Consider the following 13,505-nt stretch of genomic DNA (forward strand, 5'->3'; position numbering starts at 1 on the left):
GCCAGGAGTTCGAGACCAGCTTGGCCAACATTGCAAGACCTCGTCTTTACAAAAAATAAAAAATTAGCAAGACATGGCAGTGTGTACCTGTAGTCCCAGTTACTCGGGAGGCTTAGGTGGGAGGATCCCTTGAACCCAGGAGGTCGAGGCTGCAATGAGCTAAGTTTGCACCACTGCACTCCAGCCTGGGTGACAGAGAGAGACCCTGTCTCTAAAATAAAGTAGGCCAGGTGCAGTGGCTCACGCTTGTCATGCTAGCACTTTGGGAGGTTGGGGAGGGCAGATCATGAGGTCGAGAGATTGAGACCATCCTGGCCAACATGGCAAAACCCAGTGTCTACTAAAAATACAAAAATTCGCTGGCCATAGTGGAGCACGCCTGTAATCCCAGCTACTCCGGAGGCTAAGGCAAGAGAATCACTTGAACCTGGTAGGCGGAGGTTGCAGTGAAGCGAGATCACACCACTGCACTCCAGCCTGGCAACAGAGTGAGACTCCGTCTCAAAAAAAATAAAAATTAAAAAATAAAATAAAATGATGAGACTTATCTCCTCCTTCTAAAAGCAAGGCCGCAGGCAGAAAAGGGGTGGTGGAGGTGCAAGTCGTGATGGAGAGGGCTGAGAAAAACCTGCAGAGTCATAAGTTGCAAGGCAAAGGGAGGCCCTTTTGTAGTTCATAAGCATAATGATTGGGCTTTTGCACATATGCCAAACCTTGTTAAGATGTTGGCACTTTACCCGTAAGACATTAAAACACACACACACACGCACACACACACCCCCAAAAACAATGCAAAGAGAAAGATTTCTGTTGGTGACTTGAATCTAGTAGTGATAATATTCCTTGCATAACTTTACTGTCTATTATAGCAAAAACATTCCCCTGAATTCTTACTGTGTGCCAAGCACTGTGCTCAGTAATCTTAATCCTTACTCAGCCCTTTGTGGTGAGTTCTGTATTCACCCTTATTTTACAGATGAAGGAATGGAGATTTGAGGAGGCTGAGTAATGAGTGCAGGGTGATTAGCTAATATCAAACTCAGGCATTGAGGCTATGCTGTCTGGAGAAAGAAATATATGCTAGGGACCTTCTGGACAGGGTTCTGCCTATACTTGTGACAGCACTGGAAATTCAGTCCTCTCCCCTGTGTTTCTCTGAAAAGAAATAATTTGTTTCCTGTGTTCTGGAAGGACATTGGGTGAAGTTGGTTGTGTTTTAAAGCATTTCCACTGAAGCTTCTTTTGGCTCCTGAGTCTTTAGCAGGAGGCTCCTGCTATATTTCACATGACCCTGTCTTGGTGAGCTCTCTGTTGGCCTTAGGGAAAACATAGGGCCATTTTGCTAATTCAATGAGGAGTATCTACTTAGTAAAAGAGATTTTTTGGGGGGCAATGCCAGTGGCTGAGTAGCTCTCCCTTCATCTGTTCGTAAAAAAAAAAAAGAAGTTTGCTGGGCGCAGTGTCTCACGCCTGTAATCCTAGCATTTTGGTAGGCTGAGGCGGGCAGATCATGAGGTCTGGAGTTTGAGACCAGCCTGACCAACATAGTGAAACCCCGTCTCTATTAAAAGTACAAAAATTAGCCGGGCATGGTGGCGCGTACCTATAATCCCAGCTACTCAGGAAGCTGAGGCAGAAGAATCACTTGAACCTGGGAGGTGGAGATGGCAGTGAGCCGAGACTTGGCCACTGCACTCCAGCCTGGGCGACAGAGCTAGACTCCGTCTCAAAAAAAAAGGCCGGGCGCGGTGGCTCAAGCCTGTAATCCCAGCACTTTGGGAGGCCGAGGCGGGCGGATCACAAGGTCAGGAGATCGAGACCACAGTGAAACCCCGTCTCTACTAAAAATACAAAAAATTAGCCGGGCGCGGTGGCGGGCGCCTGTAGTCCCAGCTACTCAGGAGGCTGAGGCAGGAGAATGGCGGGAACCCGGGAGGCGGAGCTTGCAGTGAGCCGAGATCGCGCCACTGCACTCCAGCCTGGGCAACAGCGTGAGACTCCGTCTCAAAAAAAAAAAAAAAAAAAAAAAAAGCGAAAGAAAAGAAAAATAAATCTTTGTAATATATTTAAAATTATTAAGAACTCCGGCCTGACACGGTGGCTCATGCCTGTAATCCCAGCACTTTGGGAGTCTGGGGCGGGTGGATCACGAGTTCAGGAGATTTGAGACCATCCTGGCTAACATGGTGAAACCCCATCTCTACTAAAACTACAAAATATTAGCTGGGCGTGGTGGTGGGCGCTTGTAGTCCCAGCTACTCTGGAGGCTGAGGCAGGAGAAGGGCCGGAACCCGGGAGGTGGAGCTTGCAATGAGCCGAGATCGTGCCACTGCACTCCAGCCTGGGTGACAGACAGAGTGAGACTCCACCTCAAAAAAAAAAAAAAAAAAAGAATAAAAACAAAAAACTCTTTGTTGACCTCAAAAGAGCATCACTGAAATTGACCTGCCTTCCACAGTCTTGGACAATGTCTTTGTTGCTACAGTTAAGGGGCACATCACAGTTCTTATCTGACTTCTCAACATCATTTGCTGCTGTCATCTTTTGAATGAATCTATTCTCTTGGTTTCCTTCCTCTGTCTCTGAATGATGCTTTGCTCGTCTCTTCAGGGTTGGTGGTTTCCAAAGATATATTTATTCTCTCATCTCAACACACTCTCATCTTCAGAGATCTCATTCATTATCAGGGCTTCCACTGTCAGCTCTATGTGAATGGCTTCCAAATCTCTATCTTCAGACTGTATCTTTCTTCTTGGGTACACATGTATGCACAACAAGTTTGTTGCTTGAGTAACCTCAGACTCAAAAGGTCCAACACCTAACTTGTCCTCTTCGCCCCAAGCCCTCTTGTGTTATCCCTGAGAAGGGCATCACTGGCCATCAACTGTCCAAAGCTGGGGGCTTTGGCATCATCCTCCATTCTTCCCATTCCCTTCCCCAACAACACCTAATCCTTCAACACGTTCCATTCCATAATTGCGCGTATCTCTTTATTTCTCTCCACCTCATCACTGCCACCTCAGTTCATGCCACTGTCATCTCTTCCCTGTGTGGAGTCTTGCTCCTGCCAATTCATGCAACTCGGATAATGTGAGTCTCCTTACCTTCTCAAAACTCTCCAAGGGTTGCTACTGCTCTTAGGATGAAATTTAAATGCTTTGATATGGCTCACAAGGCCCTGTATGACCTGGCATCAGCTTTTCCTCTATTTCCTCACTTAACGCTCGTAATTCTCCAACTTCACATACTACATCTTGCCTATGTGGTCTTCAGTACATGCTAAGCCATCTGCCTGGATTGGTCTCCCCTCTCCTTGTATGCTTTCACTTGGCTAATTCCTGCTTATCTTTTGGATCTAAAGCTTTTAGATCATTTAGATATGACCTCCCAGACTGGGCTAGGTGGTTTTCATCTCTACCCCATCCTTAAACTCCCACCCACTGAGGCCTCTTTCTTCCTATTAGACCTTTTGTCTCTCAATATTAATTGGTTTTTGTCTGTATTGTCTAATAGACTGAGCTCTGTGAGGCCAGGGATAGAGCTATTCTATATACCATTATATTTATGGAGCCTTGCACACAGTAGGATAGAGGCCTATAAGAGTTATTTATGGCTGCATAACAAATGACCCTAAAACTTAGTGGCTTAATACAACAAGCATTTATTATGTCACAGTTTTTTGTGGGTCAGGAATTTGGGAACAACTTAGCTTTCTCATGAGGTTGCAGTCATCTGAAGGCTTGACTGGGGCTGAATGATCTTCCAAGATGGCCCACTCACATGGCTGTTGGCAGGAGGCCTTAGCTACTTACGACTATGTGGGCCTTTCCAAATGTCTGCTTGAGTGTCCTCATGACATGGCAGCTGAGTTCCCCCAGAAAGGGTGATCTAAGAGAAAGAGCAAAGAGGAGACCACTATGCCTAGTGTGCCCTAGACTCACTTGGATCATTATTTTGGCCATTTTGGCAACATTGAATTTGTTAGAAGAGACTAAATACAGCTCACACCTAAGAAGAGGGGAATTAGCCTACACCTTTTGAAGAAGGACAGCATATCACGGAATTTGTGGACATACTTTAAAACCACCACAGGACTTGTTGAATAAATGAGAATGTGTTGAATAAATGCACCAACGTAAGACACCCCCACCTCCCAATTCATTGATCCAGTCAGATATTTACTGAACACCTACTACTGTAAAAATTCCTCTGGATAGAAGAAGGCTGAACATTCCCCTAAGAAAGTAGGAAACAGAAAAGTAAAGGTGGAACTAGTGCTTCTTCTCTCAAACATGACGATAAGGACCAAAGGTCCAGCCGAGCATGGTGGCTCACACTTGTAATCCCAGCACTTTGCGAAGCCGAGGTAGGAGGATTGCTTGATCTCGGGAGTTCAATATCAGGAGACAGGAAGACCCCCTTCTCTACAAAATAAACATATATATATAAATTTCCCCGGCATGGTGGTGTGTACCTATAGTCCCAGCTACTTGGGAGGCTGAGGTGGGAGGATTGCTTGAGCCTGGGAGGTCAAGGCTGCAGTCAGCCATGATCATGCCATTGTACTCCAGCCTGGGCGATAAAGCAAGACCACATCTCTAAAAATAATAATAATAAAAAAAGACCAAAGGATCACTCTGCCCCAGCAACACTGTCTTTTTTTGAGCCTACACCAAAATCTGAAGTTAAGCAACCCTGTCATTGCCACCCCAAGACTATCTCAATTCTTGGTCTGACCTCACCCATCTCCATTGCTTGTCTCTCTCCTGTTATCCCCAAGCTTTTAATAACAGCTCTTTCTTCTTGTTTTCTGCTATATATTTGGGAGTCATCTGCATGATTATTTGTCTCATATCTCCTCATAGCATCAGCTCTTGGAAGACAAAGCTGGGTGGTGTCATGTTTAGTACAGAGCTTTGCATCCATTAGTCACCACACAAATGTTAACAGACTGTGTAGGTGCACTGTATCGTGCATATGAATGTGTGCACTCAGTAGCAGCTTTGGTTTGTACAGCATGGGGTCTGCAGCTGCTGTCATCACCTTGGGAGCTGGGGATGTACTCATGATCATTCTCACCCCACTCTCACTCCACAGGGCTAGGCTAAAGGGTCAGAACTTTAGCTTCACCTTTCAATAGCTTGCAACCTCTGACACAGCCCTTTCTGCTTTTTAAAACTCCTTTGCAAAGATTGCTTCATTTCCTTTACCAGCAGTTCCTAAGACTCAGGGAAGTCAGATGTGAGGCTTCTGGAAAACCAAAATGGAAGAGCTAGGAAATACCTGTAGAACATTGTTTGGTCAAACATGTTAAGATCTTCCTCTATGTTACTCAATGTGTTAGAACAAGCTAGTGGCAAGTAAAAGGAAGGTCTTGAGACCAAGCCAGGCTTCTGATTACCACATTCTGCAGGGAGGCAGCAGTGCTTGCTAGTTAAAGAAATGAGCCCTGAAGTAAGACTGTATGGGTGTGTAACTTGGTTCTGCCACTTACTAGGCCTTTTTTTTTTTTCTTTTTTTTTGAAGACAGAATCTTGCTCTGTCGCCCAAGCTGGAATGCAGTGGCACAATTATAGCTCACTGTAACCTCAAACTCCTGGGCTCATTGCCAGACTCGTTAAGCCTCAGTTCATTGCCTGTAAAATGGGAATAATAATGGTATCTGCCCATAGGATTGTTGTGAGGGCTAAATGAGATAACCCATGCAAAGTGTAGCATGTGATAACTGCTCAACAGATATTAATACTTATTATACCATCCCTGCCTATATTTTATTGGGGGAGGGTAGACAAATAGTAAAAGTTCTTTTTTTATTTTTTATTTTTAAATTTTTTGTAGGGATGAGGTCTCCCTATATTGCTTAGGCTGGTTGTGTACTCCTGAGCTCAAGCAGTCCACCCACCTTGGCCTCCCAAAGTGCTGGGATTACAGGTGTGAGCCACTGCGCTCCACCAGAAAAGGTTCTTTGCCCCATAGCAGCTAAGAATACATTTTCGCTAGGTGTGGTGCTCACGCTTATAATCGTAGCAATTTGGGAGACCAAGGCAGGTGGATTACTTCAGGTCAGGAGTTCGAAATCAGCCTGGCCAACACGGTGAAACCCTGTCTCTACTAAAAATACAAAAAAATTGGCCAGGAATGGTGGTGAGTGCCTGTAATCCCAGATACTTGGGAGGCTGAGGCAGGAGAATGGCTTGAACCTGGGAGGTGGAGGTTGCAGTGAGCAGAGATCGCGCCACTGCACACCAGCCTGGGCAACAGAGCAAGACTCCTTCTAAAACAAAAAGGTACATTTTCTCATTTTTGTGTTTTTAAAAATTATTTTTTTTTTGTTTTTGAGACAGGGTCTCGCTCTGTTGCCTAGGTTGGAGTACAGTGGCACAATCACAGCTCACAGCAGCCTCAACCTCCCAGGCTCAAGTGATCCTCCCATCTCAGCCTCCTGAGTAACTGGGACTACAGGTGTGCACCATCATGCCTGGCTACTTTTTTTTAATTTTTAGTAGAGACGAGGTCTTGCTATGTTGCCCAGGCTGGTCTTGAACTCCTGAACTCAAGCAATCCTCCCACCTTGGCCTCCCAAAGTGCTGGAATTGCAGGCATGAGATGCTGCACCCGGCCTTCATTTTTGCATCTTAAATCAGCAACCTCCAAATGTCTTTTTTTAAATATATAGATATACAATATACATTGTCTTCCCCTGAAGTACAAAGCTTGCTAGGAGCAGTTCCGACAGTTGAAGATGAAGGTGGTGCTGGTGGTGTGTATGTATGTGTGTATGTGTGTGTGTGCATGTGTGTATCATTTACTTGATATTTGCAGAAACTTTCTTGTTCGTCACCTTTCGGTTTTGACACTGGGTAGAGTCAATCCACTATGACCCACTGATTGGAGATTCTTGTGTACCTACCCGAGAGAGACAGAGAGGAAGAGAGAGATGTACTCTTGTAGATTTTGCTTGACACAGGCAAATACTTAAGCTGAGGCTGAGGTTGAATATTTGATGCCTGAATCATGGATTGTAAAAGGAGGGAGCATGCTCTCAATTATTTGGATAAGGAGAGAAAAGAGAAAGAAATTATTGTTTTTAGATGGGTGGCAACATTTGAGGAAGGAACCACAGAAATAAGGTGACAACTCTCATATTTTTTGAAGTTTGTTTTTTATGTTGCTTTCTGATTGATTTAATGCCTTCTCACCTCTGCTAATATTAAAAAATTAAAACCAATTAAGAATAATTTTATTTGAGAATTGAACTATATTATAATTCCCTAAGATGATGAAATCATGTGGTTTATTCAAATTAAGCCCAAGAACCTCATGGTAATGTTGTCTGCTAGGCGTTCAATTGTTTGTGTGACTGAAAGAGTCACCGGTGCCCACTCCCTTCGTATAATACCCTTCTCATACCCTTTCTTGGGCTTCATTATTTTCTGATGCAATTCTTCCAAAGGGAAACTTTCCCAGAGAAAATTCCCTGGTAACTACTTTTTGTTGTTGTTTGAGACTGAGTCTTGCTGTGTCACCCAGGCTGGAGTGCAGTGGCACAGTCTTCACTCACTGCAGCCATCACCTCCTGGGCTCAGGTGATTCTCTCATCTCAGCCTCTCAAGTAACTGGGGCCACAGGCACGCGCCACCACACCCAGCTAATTTTTGTGGGAATAGGGTTTCACTGTGTTGCCCAGGCTGGTCTTGAACTCCTGGACTCAAGTGATCCTCCTGCCTCTGCCTCCCAAAGTGCTGGGATTATAGGTGTCAGCCACCATGCCCAGCCCCTTGTAGCTACTTTATTTGGCGGGAAAAGTCCAACTTTCTGCATAACCCCAGTAACTTAAACATGTAGCTTAAATTTCCTTTGATTCTCTTATCCCCATGCAGATAACATCCCCACACAGACAGAAACTCCAGACAAGGTCTGAGTCAGTGGATAGATTCCTTGTGTCATAGACTGGAGAGGAAGGGGTACTTGGATGGCTTTATTTAACCCTAATTCCAAATTTATTTTACTAAAGACATTTAGAGATGGAGAGAGGAGGGTGGGGACGGTAGTTTGTGTTTCTGCTTTGAAAGTGCTGAGATGCTTTTTCCCCTCGTTCCCGTTTGTCATTTGGATGGCTCCTCTGCAATCCAGTGCAGTCTGGTTTCCAGAATGCCTCCTGATGCCCACTGCACGTTGCTTTCTGCCCAGTGAAGGCCCCTAAATGACAGCTAGGGCTGATGTTCTTGAAAATCTGAATGTGCTTGTTAGGTAAAAGTTCTTATTTGGAAAGTTCCATTGAATAACTTTAGCTGCAAGCTCCTAGTTTCTGTCTTCGTTTAATTTTGTGAATTCTGGGTTCTAGATTCCAGAAGTCAGATCTATCTAAATGAAGGCATAATGGAGAATGGTAGATTTTAAGAGAGGAGCAGTGATGGAGTGCCTGGAGGGATGTCCTCACCACCTCACAGAACAGGGGCTCAGTAGCTGTGTGAAGGGACCTGAGGATGAAGATATTCCCAAACTCCTGCAGGTCCGTTTGCATATGACTTGTCGCCTTACTGGAGGGCACCAATTTCCTTTCTTTCCTTTTTTTTTTTTTTTTTTGAGACAGAGTGATGGAGTTTCACTCTCGTTGCCCAGGCTGGAGTGCAATGGTGCCATCTTGGCTCACTGCAACCTCTGCCTCCCAGGTTCAAGCGATTCTCCTGCCTCAGCTTCCCAAGTAGCTGGGATTACAGGTGTGTGCCACCACATCTGGCTAATTTTAGTATTTTTAGTAAAGATGGAGTTTCACCATGTTGGTCAGGCTGGTCTCAAACTCCTGACCTCAAGTGATCTGCCTTCCTGGGCCTCCCAAAGTGCTGGGATTACAGGTGTGAGATACCACACCTGGCCTTTTTTTTTTTTTTAATTTTAAAATTATTTTATTTATTTATTTATGATAAGGCCTTGTTTTGTTGCCCAGGCTGCAGTGCAGTGGTAAGATCATGGCTCACTGCAGCCTCAACCTCCTGGGCTCCAGCTATCCTCTGCCTCAGCGTCCTGAGGAGCTAGGACTACAGGGACGCACCACCACACCCCACTAAAGGGGCACCAATTTCAACAGTTTACAAAATATACTTTCAGCTTACACCCCTTGAAAGTGTTTTCATGCCTTGATTTTCCTGCCCTGCACTCAGTCATTTTCCCTTTCACTTCCTGCCCCTGTTGCTGCCGGGCTCTTCATTGTTTAGACCCTGCAGCTGAGGAGGACAGGCATGCAAGCCAAGGGGCAGAGGGGAAACTGCTCAGAAAACATTGGTTTGAAGGGCGCAGAATTCAGTGTCAAGTTTCCATCTCTGGCCTGTTGACCAGCTGGACACTGGGCAGGGCCCTGGGATGGGCCCTGGGGGGTCCCTCTCTGATGTCTCGCTCAGAACAGAGGCTCCCACTGGGACTCCTCATTATGTGGTTCTTCCTGCCTGGCGAGACACCATATTCCTTGCACTGGGCCTCCCCAGTGCTGACTACACTTCCCATCGCCTGTTGCCACACTCGCTGTTGCCGTCCTCTTCCTCCCTGGAAGGACTCCCTCCCTCCCAGCCACTGTAGTAGGTCTGTGCCCCCAGAGCCTGTTCCACCCTCCCTGCAGGAAGAGTGTCTGCTTGCTGCAGTGAACCGTGAAGATCCAGGGCCATCCCCAAACAGGACATCCACTGGAAATAGTGGAGATAATGGAAAGAGGCCGATTGGTTGTCCATTCATTTTCTCATTATGCGTTTACTGACCTCTTCTCTAGGGTGAGTACCCCATGGCTGATGGCGATGGGGAAGAAGAGCTCAGACTAGGAGGGACACTTCGGTCTGTGAGCAAACAATCCAGTACAGGACACTGAGTACCCGGAGACAGATACACATCTATGAGGGGGTGTCTGACAAGAACAGAAAGGCCAAGTTCCCATGAGAAGGGGGATCTGGAGGCCTGAGAAGGGAATTCATTTGTTGCTTCATGAAGTAAATGTGTATTTTTGAAGATGCTGAGAGATTATTTTACTTTTTTTTGCCTTAAAAACTTTTTTTTCCAGGTTCTCTTTTTTTTATTATTATTATACTTTAAGTTCTAGGGTACATGTGCAAAATGTGCAGGTTTGTTACATAGGTATACACGTGCCTTGTTGGTTTGCTGCACCCATTAACTTGTCATTTACATTAGGTATTTCTCCTAATGCTATCCCTCCCCCTACCATGCACCCCACAACAGGCTCTCATGTGTGATGTTCCCTGCCCTTTGTCCAAGTGTTCTCATTGGTCAATTCCCACCTATGAGTGAGAACATGCAGTGTTTGGTTTTCTGTCCTTGTGATAGTTTGCTCAGAATGATGGTTTCCAGCTTCATTCATGTCCCTACAAAGGAGATGAACTAATCCTTTCTTATGGCTGCATAGTATTCCATGGTATATATGTGCTACATTTTCTTAATCCACCCTATCATTGATGGACATTTGTGTCAGTTCCAAGTCTTTGCTATTGTGAATAGTGCTGCAGTAAACATACGTGTACATGTGTCTTTATAGTAGCATGATTTATAATCCTTTGGGTGTACACCCAGTAATGGGATTGCTGGGTCAAATGGTATTTCCAGTTTTAGATCCTTCAGGAATCACCACACTGTCTTCCACAATGGTTGAACTAGTTTACACTCCCACCAACAGTGTAAAAGCATTCCTAGTTTTCCACATCCTCTCCAGTATCTGTTGTTTCCTGACTGTTTAATGATCGCCATTCTAACTGGTGTGAGATGGTATCTCATTGTGGTTTTGATTTGCATTTCTCTGATGACCAGTGATAATGAGCATTTTTTCATGTGTCTGTTGGCTGCATAAATGTCTTCTTTGAGAAATGTCTGTTCATATCCTTTGCCCACTTTTTGATGGGGTTGTTTGTTTTTTTCTTGCAAATTTGTTTAAGTTATTTGTAGATTCTGGATATTAGCCCTTTGTCAGATGGGTAGATTGCAAAAATTTTCTCCCATTCTGTAGGTTGCCTATTCACTCTGATGGTAGTTTCTTTTGCTGTGCAGAAGCTCTTTAGTTTAATTAGATATCATTTGTCTATTTTGGCTTTTGTTGCCATTGCTTTTGGTGTTTTAGTCATGAAGTCCTTGTCCATGCTTATGTCCTGAATGGTATTGCTTAGGTTTTCTTCTGGGGTTTTTATGGTTTTAGGTCTAACATTTAAGTCTTTAATCCATCTTGAATTAATTTTTGTATAAGGTATAAGGAAGGGATCCAGTTTCAGCTTTCTACATATGGCTAGCCAGTTTTCCCAACACCATTTATTAAATAGGGAATCCTTTCCCCATTTCTTGTTTTTGTCACATTTGTCAAAGATCAGATGGCTGTAGATGTGTGGTGTTAATTCTGAGGCCTCTGTTCTATTCCATTGGTCTATATCTCTGTTTTGGTATCAGTACCATGCTGTTTTGGTTACTGTAGCCTTGTAGTATAGTTTGAAGTCAGGTAGTGTGATGCCTCCAACTTTGAATTCTTTATGCTTAGGATTGTCTTGGCAATGCAGGCTTTTTTTTTTTTTTTTTTTTTTTTTTTTTGCTTCCATATGAACTTTAAAGGAGTTTTTTCCAATTCTGTGAAGAAAGTCATTGGTAGCCTGATGGGGATGGCATTGAATCTATAAATTACCTTGGGCAGTATGGTCATTTTCACGATATTGATTCTTCCTATCCATGAGCATGGAATATTCTTCCATTTGCTTGTGTCCTCTTTTATTTCATTGAGCAGTGGTTTGTAGTTCTCCTTGAAGAGGTCCTTCACATCCCTTGTCAGTTGGATTCCTAGGTATTTTATTCTCTTTGTAGCAATTATGAATGGGAGTTCACTCATGATTTGGCTCTCTGTTTGTCTGTTATTGGTGTATAACAATGCTTGTGATTTTTGCAGATTGATTTTGTATCCTGAGACTTTGCTGAAGTTGCTTATCAGCTTAAGGAGATTTGGGGCTGAGACGATGGGGTTTTCTAAATGTACAATCATGTCGTCTGCAAACAGGGACAATTTGACTTCCTCTTTTCCTAATTGAATATTCTTTATTTATTTCTCTTCCCTGATTGCCCTGGCCAGAACTTCCAACACTATATTGAATAGGAGTCGTGAGAGAGGGCACCCCTGTCTTGTGCTGCTTTTCAAAGGGAATGCTTCCAGTTTTTGCCCATTCAGTATGATATTGGCTGCGGTTTGTCATAAATAGCTCTTATTATTTTGAGATACGTTTCATCAATACCTAGTTTATTGAGAGTTTTTAGCATGAAGGATTGTTGAATTTTGTCAAAGGCCTTTTCTGCATCTATTGAGATAATCATGTGGCTTTTGTCATTGGTTCTGTTTATGTGATGGATTATGTTTATTGATTTGCGTATGTTGAACCAGTCTTGCATCCCAGGGATGAAGCTGACTTGATCGTGGTGGATAAATTTTTTGATGTGCTGCTGGATTCGGTTTGCCAGTATTTTATTGAGGATTTTTGCATCAATGTTCATCAGGGATATTGGTCTAAAATTCCCTTTTTTTGTTGTGTCTCTGCCAGGCTTTGGTATCAGGATGATGCTGGCCTCATAAAATGAGTTAGGGAAGATTCCCTCTTTTTCTATTGATTGGAATAGTTTCAGAAGGCATGGTACCAGCTCCTCTTTGTACCGCTGGTAGAAATTGACTGTGAATCCATCTGGTCCTGGACTTTTTTTGGTTGGTAGGCTATTAATTATTGCCTCAATTTCAGAGCCTGTTATTGGTCTATTCAGGGATTCAACTTCTTCCTGGTTTAGTCTTGGGAGAGTGTATGTGTCCAGGAATTTATCCACTTCTAGACTTTCTAGTTTATTTGCGTAGAGGTGTTTATAATACTCTCTGATGGTAGTATGTATCTCTTTGGGATCAGTGGTGATATCCCCTTTATCATTTTTTATTGCATCTATTTGATTCTTCTCTCCTTTATTCTTTATTAGTCTTACTAGCAGTCTATCAATTTTGTTGATCTTTTAAAAAAATCAGCTCCTGGATTCATTGATACTTTTTGGAGGGTTTTTTGTGTCTCTATCTCCTTCAGTTCTGCTCTGATCTTAGTTATTTCTTGCCTTCTGCTAGCTTTTGAATGTTTTTGCTCTTGCTTCTCTAGTTCTTTTAATTGTGATGTTAGGGTGTTGATTTTAGATCTTTCCTGTTTTCTCTTGTGGTCATTTAGTGCTATAAATTTCCCTTTACACACTGCTTTAAATGTGTCCCAGAGATTCTGGTACGTTGTGTCTTTGTTCTCATTGGTTTGAAAGAACATCTTTATTTCTGCCTTCATTTTGTTATTTACCCAGTAGTCATTTAGGAGTAGGTTGTTCAGTTTCCATGTAGATGTGCAGTTTTGAGTGAGTTTCTTAATCCTGAGTTCTGATTTGATTGCACTGTGGTCTGAGAGACAGTTTGTTGTGATTCCTGTTCTTTTACATTTGCTGAGAAGTGCTTTACTCCCAACTATGTGGTC

General features: G+C 43.5%; 1 long non-coding RNA gene and 1 pseudogene across 3 annotated transcripts in view; both read left to right on the forward strand.

Moving 5' to 3' along the window:
* The window catches only part of LOC139363509 (uncharacterized), a 132,503-nt gene that overhangs the window by 4,897 nt on the left and 114,101 nt on the right, over positions 1-13,505 (forward strand). The window lies entirely within an intron of this gene.
* On the forward strand, positions 661-747 carry LOC112427670 (small nucleolar RNA U13; annotated as a pseudogene).

This window comes from Macaca nemestrina, chromosome 5 (assembly GCF_043159975.1).
Source record: "Macaca nemestrina isolate mMacNem1 chromosome 5, mMacNem.hap1, whole genome shotgun sequence".
NCBI lineage: Eukaryota > Metazoa > Chordata > Mammalia > Primates > Cercopithecidae > Macaca > Macaca nemestrina.